This window comes from Aotus nancymaae, unplaced genomic scaffold (assembly GCF_030222135.1).
Source record: "Aotus nancymaae isolate 86718 unplaced genomic scaffold, 86718_ANA_hifiasm-v0.15.2.pri h1tg000015l_1, whole genome shotgun sequence".
Taxonomy (NCBI): Eukaryota; Metazoa; Chordata; class Mammalia; order Primates; family Aotidae; genus Aotus; species Aotus nancymaae.
The window spans coordinates 5805995-5815215 of NW_026988427.1; the positions used below are offsets into that span (position 1 = coordinate 5805995).

The 9221-nt window shown below is 39.0% G+C and overlaps 1 pseudogene; it reads left to right on the plus strand.

Moving 5' to 3' along the window:
• Nucleotides 1-2276: 2276 nt before the first annotated feature.
• LOC105723150 (cysteine-rich and transmembrane domain-containing protein 1-like) lies at nucleotides 2277-2554 on the plus strand (annotated as a pseudogene).
• Nucleotides 2555-9221: the final 6667 nt, after the last annotated feature.

A 9221-nucleotide genomic window follows, 5' to 3' on the forward strand; every position in this document is an offset into this window, starting at 1 on the left:
AAATGTCTACATTTTAAAAATAAGAAAGATTGCAAATAAACAACCTAATTTGACACCTCCAGGAACCAGAAAAAGAACAAATCAAATCCCATATTTGAAGCAGAAAGGAAATGATAACAATGAGAGTAGGAATAAATAAAAGAGATAATAAAAAACAGTAGAAAAAATCAAGGAAACCAAGATTTGGTTTCTTGAAAAGACAAACAAATTTGACAAATCTCATAGCTAAACTAACTTAGAAAACAAGAAAGAAGTCTCAAGTAAATAAAATCAGAAATGAGAGACACCACAGCAGATGCATCAGAAATAAAAAAGTTTATAAATAATCACTATGAACAATTATACATCAACAAATTGGATAACTTGGAAGAAATGGATAAAGTCCTAAAAATATGCAACCTGCCAAGACTGAATTAAGAACAGACAAATTTTAAAAATTTAAACAAATTTTTTAAATTAAAAAATCAGATTTAATCAATAATTAAAACTTTCCCAACAAAAAAAAGCCCAGAATTAGGTGGCTTAATGGGTGAATTCTACCAAATATTTAAAGATGAAGCAATACTGATTCTTAAAACTTTTTCAAATTAAGAAAGAGCACTTCTAAACTCATGTTATGAGGCCAGGATCACCCTGATGTCAAAGCTTAGCAAAAGCACCACAAGGAAAGAAAACTACAGGGCAATATCCCTTAATTAACATAAACACAAAATTCCCCAATAACACACTAACAAACCAAATGCAAAAATACATTGAAAGGATTATACACCATGAACAAGTAGGATTTATCCCTGAGATGGAAGGATGGTCTAACATATTAAATCAACGTAATATACCACATTAACAATGAAAGATAAAACCACATGATTATCTCAAAAGATTCAGAATTAATTTTACAATATTTAATATCAATTTATGGTTTAAAAAGCTGAAAAAATAGGCATAGAAGAAACTTACCTCAACACAATAAAGGCCATATATGAAAACACCACAGCTAACATTATAATTGATGGGGAAAATTTGAAAGCTTTTTTCTCTAAGATATGAAGCAAAGCAAAGATGATCAATCTTACCACTTCTACTCAACATAACACTGGAAGTTCTAGCCAGAGCAGTCAGATAAGAAAAAGAAATAAAAGCTATCCAAACTGAAAAGAAAGAAGTAAAATGATCTCCTCTTACAGGTGACATGATCATATAGTAGAAAATCCTAAAGCCTCCATACAAAAAAATTATTAAAACTAATAAACAAATTCAGTAAATTCGCAGCATACAAAATCAACTTGCAAACATCAGTGATATTTTTGCTATATGCTAACAACAAACTATCCAAAAAGGAAATTAAGAAAACAATTCCACTTACAATAGAAACAAAAAGAATAAAATACTTAGGGTGAAGTTAACTAAAGAGGTGAAAGACTTGTACACTGAAAGTTATAAACCACTAATGAAAGAAACTAAAGGAGACATAGAAGTGGATAGACATTCCATGTTCATGGATTAGAAGAATTAAAATCTTTAAAATGTCCATAGTGCCCAAAGAAACATACAGATTTGATGCAATCTCTATCAAAACCCCAATGGCATTTTACATTAATTAAAAAAAAAGCAATCATAAAATTCAAATGGAATCACAAAAGACTACACATCTCCAAAGCAATCTTGAGGGGAAAAAAAAAAAAAAAAAAAAAGCTGGAGGCATCACACTTCCTGATTTTAAAATATATTACAAGGCTGTAGTAATCAAAACAATGTGGTACTGGCATAAAAACAGACATGTAGACTAATATAACAGAATAAATATATTCATATATTTACAGCTAACTGATCTTTGATAAGAATGCCAAGAGCACACAATGGGGAAAGGATAGTCTCTTCAATAAATGTCATTAGAAAAACTGGGTAATCATACACAGAAGAATAAAATTAGACCCTTATCTCACATCATATACAAAAATAAACTCAAAATAGATTAAAGACTTTAACATGAAGACATGAAACTGTAAAACTACTAGAATAAAGTATAGAAAAAAGTCTTCTTGACATTGGTGATGGCAGTGATTTTTTGGATGTGATACCAACAGAATAGGAAACTAAAGCAAAAATAAACAAATGGGATTGTATCAAACTAAAAAGCTTCTGTCACATGGCAGCTCTTCACTCACTTCAAGGCAGATGCAATGAGTCTTCTGTGGGCTGGTCTGAGCTCCTCAGGTCCTGACCCAACAATACCCAGCCAGGTTTTGGAGAGGAGAGGTGCACTTTACAAGTCCCTAATGAACCAAGAGAATCCTCCACCATATCCAGGCCCTGGTCCATCAGCCCCATACCCATGTTACCCACAAAAAAAGAAAACAATGGGCCCAGGACCTATGGGGGGGCCCTGCCTCAAGGGTACCCCTACAAAGGATACCCACCATACAGCTGGCAGGGCAGACCTCAGGAGCCTCCTAAAACCACAGTGTATGTGATAGAGGACCTAAGAAGAGATGAGTTGGAAACATCCACCTGCCTCACAGCCTGCTGGACTGTTCTCTGTTGCTGCTGTTTCTAGGGCATGCTCACTTGACCAGCCCAGCCATCCTGTCCTGCCAGCTCTGCCACCACCTTTGATAGGTGTGCCTGTCCCCATCTCTTCTGATTGCTGTAATAAATGACTAGTTCTGCAAGACACCTCTACCTTTGGCACTATGGGATTCTAGATTAGTGGGGGTTGCTGCTGTTTAATTTGGTGACTTTATCTTTTTAATTTCCAAAACCCATTTCTTATTGATCTTTAAAAATGTTCTAAATAACTTTTTTGGGCTAAAGTCTTAGTTTTGGAAAATATATTTATAATTTTTTAAATTACATATTCAAGGTAGTGGCAAAATGTAACACACTATAGAATGATTTCTCTGCTAACAACCTGTATGTTTCAGTAAATTTGTCCAAACTTCAAAAACAAAAAAGAAAAGAAAAAAAAAGAATCAACAAAGTGGAAAGGCAGTTGACCGATTACTAGCAGCTCAGGATTGTAGCTCCCAGTGAAAGCGCAGAGAACGAGAGGACACCACACTTTCAGATGAATTTTTGTTGCTCACTGTAAGGTTTAAATGAGAAGCAACAGAGGCCAGTTATTGAAATAAAGAAATTTAATCGGCTCCTGGGCGAGGTTCTGCAGTCTGACAGGAGGGGCCAGAGAAGTTGCATGGACTCCTCTCAGACGTGGGGTTTTATAGGGAGTGGAGGCATTCCGATTGGCTGCGGGGAAACAGACATGGACAGGGCCAGCTGCCATTGGCAGGTAGGCGGGATTTCTAGTGAGCGGGCCGCCCAGGGGGAGTGGGGCCTGGATGAGACAAAATGCTATTGGGCAGGTCCTGGTGGGGCTTCTTTTTAAATTTTGGCGGGGTTCTTTAACGGTGAGCTAGGTGCTGAGTGCAGAGCTTGGTGCCCGGTGTGGAGTGGTGACGTAGTTTCTAAGCACGGAGGAGGGTGGGCATGTCCGAGTTCCCAGTGAGGGAGGGGGGTGTCTGAACTCCTGGCAAGGCGACTGGCCTTACACTCACGGACCAGGAGTTTCCCAGCAGAGGAGCCCCACGGGTCACCAGCGTGACTCTTGTGGCTGGCACAGCGGTTTTGCAAGCACCTCAGAGTGGCAGTTCTTGGTGCAGAGTAAACAGGACTGGGTCCCTTTTTGGTTGATGTTTGGAGCTCCGGGAAGTCAGAGTCGCCTATTCAGCTGATTGAAAAAGGGACTCAAGAAGGAACCCAGACAGGAGATTCCTGGGCAGAAAAGCACCATCAATCTTAACACCGCTGTTTTAGCCGGTGCAGTGGGTTGCTCAGATTCCGGCGCTGGGAATTAACAAGTTGGATGTCCACTCAGAGACCTAATTTGAAGGTCAGTAATTACAAAGACGACAGGTGGATGGATTTACAATGATGGGAAGAAACCAGCGTAAAAAGGCTAAGAATACCCAGGATCAGAATGCCTCTCCCTCTACAGGGGATCACAGTTCCTCATCAACAAGGGAACAAGGCCTGATGGAGAACGAGTGTGTTCCATTAACAGAATTAGGCTTCAGAAAGTGGATAATAAGAAACTTCTGTGAGTTAGAAGAACATGTTCTAGCCCAATGTAAAGAAACTAAAAACCTAGAAAAAAGGTTTGATGAAATCCTAACAAGAATAGACAATTTAGAGAGGAATATAAGTGAATTAATGGAACTGAAGAATACAATACGAGAACTCCGTGAAGTATGCACAGGTTCTAACAGTCGAATTGATCAAGCAGAATAAAGGATATCAGAGGTCAAAGACCAATTTAATGAAATGAAACGAGAAGACAAGATTAGAGAAGAAAGAATCAAAAGGAATGAGCAAAGTCTCCAAGAAATATGGGACTATGTGAAAAGACCTAATTTACATTTGATAGGTGTACCTGAATGTCATGAAGAGAATGAATCCAAGCTGGAAAATATTCTTCAGGATATTATTCAGGAAAACTTTCCTAACCTAGTAAGGCAGGACAATACTCAACTCCAGGTAATACAGAGAACACCACAAAGATATTCTTCAAGTAGAGCAACCCCAAGACACATAATTGTTAGATTCCCCAGGGTTGAAATAAAGGAGAAAATTCTAAGGGCAGCTACAGAGAAAGGTCAGGTTACCCATAAAGGGAAGCCTATCAGACTCACAGCAGATCTCTCAGCAGAAACCCTACAAACTAGAAGAGAGTGGGGGTCAATATTCAATATCCTCAAAGAAAATAATTTTCAACCCAGAATGTCATATCCAGCCAAACTAAGCTTCATAAATGAAGGAAAAATAAAATTTTTCACAAACAAGCAAGCACTCAGAGATTTCATCACCACCAGGCCTGCTTTACAGGAGCTTCTGAAAGAAGCACTATACACAGAAAGGAACCTCCAGTATCAGTCATTCCAAAAACTTACCAAAAGGTGAAGAGTATCTCCATAATGAAGAATCTATATCAACTAATGGGGAAAATAGCCAGCTAGCATTAAACGACAATATTAAACTCACAAATATCAATATTAATCCTAAGTTTAAATGGATTAAACTATGATGCCCCAATCAAAGACACAGACAGGCAAATTGAATAAAAAGTCAAAACCCATCAGTACGCTTTATCCAGATTCATCTCATAAGCAAGGATACACAAAGACCTAAACCAAAGGGTTGATGGAAGACACATCAATCAAATGGAGAGCAAAAACAAAAACAAAAACAAAAAAAAAACAAAAAAGAAAAAAACAGGAGTTGTAACTTTCGTCTCTGACAAAATAGACTTTAGTAGTAACAAAGCCCAAAAGAAACAAACAAAGACATTACATAATGGTAAAAGGATCAATGCAACAACAGGAGTCAATGATCATAAATACACATGCACCCAACATGGGAGCACACAGATGCATAAGACAAGTTCTTAATGACTTATAAAGAGACTTGGACTCCCGCACAATAATAGCAAGAGACTCTGACACCACATTGTTAATATTTGATGGATTAACGAGTTAGAAAATTAACTGGGACATCTATGATTTGAACTCAGACCTGGAACAAGTAAACTCAGTGAATATTTGTAGAATTCTTCACCCCAGGTCCACAGAACATACATTTTTCTCAGTATCACATTGCACCTATTTTGAAAGTGACCATATAATTGGAAGTAAATCACTCTTCAGCATTTGCATAGCATTTCACAGACTTAAATGAAATATTGGTTGGCTGTTTGTTTGTTATTTTCTTCCCTTATTCCTTCCTGTCTCTGCTGTTAAGCACAAATATTGGCATAAAAGAGGTTTTTAATACCTATTTTTAGATTGCCTTCCAGCCTGGGCAATAGAGCAAGACTCCTGTTCTCTCTCCCCCTTTCTCTTTCTCTTTCTTTCTTTCTAAAAAAAAAAAAAAGGAACACTGTCTACAGTGACTTGCTTATATCTTAGAATAAAACCTCTGAGCTTTCAAAGTTCTCTTTCCCCTCTGCTCTCCTGTTTCAAGAAAAAAAAAAAAAGAATTCACTCCTTACTATGGGGAGGGCACCAAGCTATTTGTGAGGGACCCATCCCAATGACTCAAACACCTCCCATTAGGGCCCACCTCCAAAAAAAAGGAAAGGCAACCTATGAAATGTGGGAAAATATTTGCAAATCACATATCTGATAAGGAGTTAATATGCAAAACACATAAGGAACTCATACAACTCAGTAGCAAGAAAACAAATGACTGAATTTAAAAATGAACAAAAGATTTGAATAGCTATTTCTCATTTGTTTATTTTTGCATTGGTTTCCTGTTCTGTTGGTGTCATATCTAAAAAATCATTGCCATCACTAATGTCAAGAAGCCTTTTTTCTACACTTTCTTCTAGTAATTTTAGTGTCAGGTCAAAACTTCAGATTGAGTTTATTTTTGTATATGACGTGATGTATTTGTATTCTCAAAAGAAGGCATACAAATGGTCAGCATGGAGATGAAAATGTGCTCAACATCAGGGAAATGCAAATCAAAACACAATTAACATATCACCTCACGCCTGTTCTATTATTGAAAAAGACAAAAGTGTTGGTGAGGATGTGGAGAAAAGAGAACCTTGGTACATTTTTGATGGGGTTTTAAAAAGGTACAACCATTATAAAAAAGAGTATGTGAAGTTTTCTCCAAAAGTTAGCAATAAAACTACCATATGATCCCACTTCTGGATATACATCCAAAGAAAATCAAATCAGGATCTCAGAGATATCTGCGCTTCTATGCTCGTTGCAGCATTGTTCACAATCGCCAAAATATGGAAATAACCCAAATGCTCATGGATGGATAAATGGATAAAGAAATTGTGGTATATTTCTACTATGGAATATTATTTAGCCTTTAAAAAGAAGGAAATTTTGCTGCATGTGACAACATGGATGAACCTAGAGAACATTATGTGAAGAGAAGTAAGCCAGACGCAGAAAGACAAATATTACATGAACCGACTTACATGTGGAATCCAAAAAATGTGAAACTCATAGGAACAGAGAGTCAAATGGCGGTTGCCAGGGGGTTGAAGAGTGGGGAAGATGTTGGTCAAAGTGTAGTTTAGCTCTGCAGGATACATAAGTTCTGGAGCTAATGTACAGTGTGGTGACTATAGCAATACTGTACTGCATACTTGAAATTTGCTAAGAAGGTTTATCTTAAGTATCCTCACCTGGAGGGAGGGAGGGAGGGAAGGAAGGAAGGAAGGAGGCAGGGAGGGAGGGAAGGAAGGAAGGAGGGAAGGAGGGAAGGAAGGGAGGGAAATTAGTGAGGTGATGGGTGTGTTAATTGTGATTGTGGTAATTATTTCACAATGTGCATATATATCAAAACACCGGTTTGTACAGATTAAACATATATAACTTTTATTTGTTAATTAAACCTTAAAAACTGTTAAATATAAATCAAACTATTAAAATAACATATCAAAATATTAAAATAAACACTGCCCTCTTTCTTTCTCTAATGAGAAACTTAACTTTTGAGGTAGCAAAAATTCAGAGAAGGAAGCCAATGCCGCTAAGGAAAAAGTTGATGAGAAATTATTCATTATCTATATATTTGCTAGTATTTTACAGTCATGTGTTAATCAAACCCTCTCAGGGTCCCTTGAAGGGAAATGATAATGAATACATTCTGTCCATTTCAGAGGTAGGGTGATTTGGGTCACTCCGGGTCCAGGTTACAATCTCATCCTTAACAGGATTAACAGAGAAAAAGGAAGCCTGTCTCAAGGCAAAGCTTAGGCAGAAAGACGATGCCCCCGTTCCCAGTACCATCACTAATATCATGTGCTTCCCACTGTTTACTTCCCAGCACATGTTGATCAGACATCTTGCCCCACTTTTGATTTATTGTTCAGTTGACATGAAACCTAACAATGGTATAATTAGAAGGCTCGCATGAGGGTGCCTGCAGGGAGAGTAATAACTATTTGCCAAGAGATGAACAGCGATAAAGGAGCAGCGTGGGTGTAGGTTTCCTATTGTGCCCAGAGCTTGCTGTTCATACGTTGTTGATACCAAAATAGAAAGGTGACTGCACTCTTTTTCCTTAGAAGGTGCAACTTACATTTTCTCTGCTTGAGACTAGGTTTGCAGGGCTGTGCCTAATTCCTTTCTCTCCCATCCCTTTCTACAGAGAGAGCTGTAAGTGAGCCTCTGGGGACTAGAACTTGTTAGAAGGCCCTGTCATCTCCACTGTTCCTTCCTCCCAGGGTAGCACCTGCCTGCCCAGGATGTTACTGCCTTTCCCAATGGACACTAGACTTGCTGCTGGATCTGGCTGGAGAGTTTCTGGGAAGGACAGTGCTCTGCAGGCAGGCTCAGGCATGGACTTGAGGGAATGGGTAAAATAAGGGGAATTGACACTGACTGAGCATCTACTCCGTTGCTTACACTAACCCATTTGATCCACATGGCATGTTGTGATTCATCTTACAGATAAGGAAACTGAAGCTTGGGGAAGTGAAAAAGTGCAACCAAGACAACTCAGCCAGTAGGTAGGAAGGCCAGGATTTAAACCCAAGGATGTTTTCTGCTGACATCCTGCTGTTGCCTCTGATTCAATCTGCCTCCCAACAATGGGAAAAGAGCCCCCAGAGGGTCCAGGGAGAACGGATCAGAATGCTGTTCACTTCCACACCGTTGATGGCCTCTCTGTGACTGGTCCTTGGTTGCATCCTGGTTAAAAGATTGTTGGTTTTGTAATTCTAATTTATTGTCCTGGCTCATGTTGATCTTATACAGTATTCTGGCCCAGGTCACAGTGACCCTGTTGTTCCCTGGCTCTAGGAGTGGTCCCTCCAGAGGAAAAAGACCAAGCTGTGTGGTTGAGGTGTGTCAAGGAATGGGCTGAGTTTCCAACAGCCGCTAGGTCAGGGCTTTATGCTACACCACCTGAGGCCAGACCTCTCTCTATTGCACTGCAGCGAAGAGGTCTGGATTGCTAACATTAGCCTGTGCAAGCATTGTGTCAGACACAGTCTCCTGGGGTCCTTGCCTTTGTTAATGATCTCACTCAAGCCTCAAATGTGCTTTTCCAGGTGGATATCAGCAGCCCCATTTCACAGAGGAGGAAACTGAGGCTCAGAAAATCCAAGTGATTGGTTATGCATGGTGATGGAATGGGATTTGGAGTCAGGGAGACCTGGCTTTGAATGCCAAACCTGTGACTTTATAGCTTTGTGC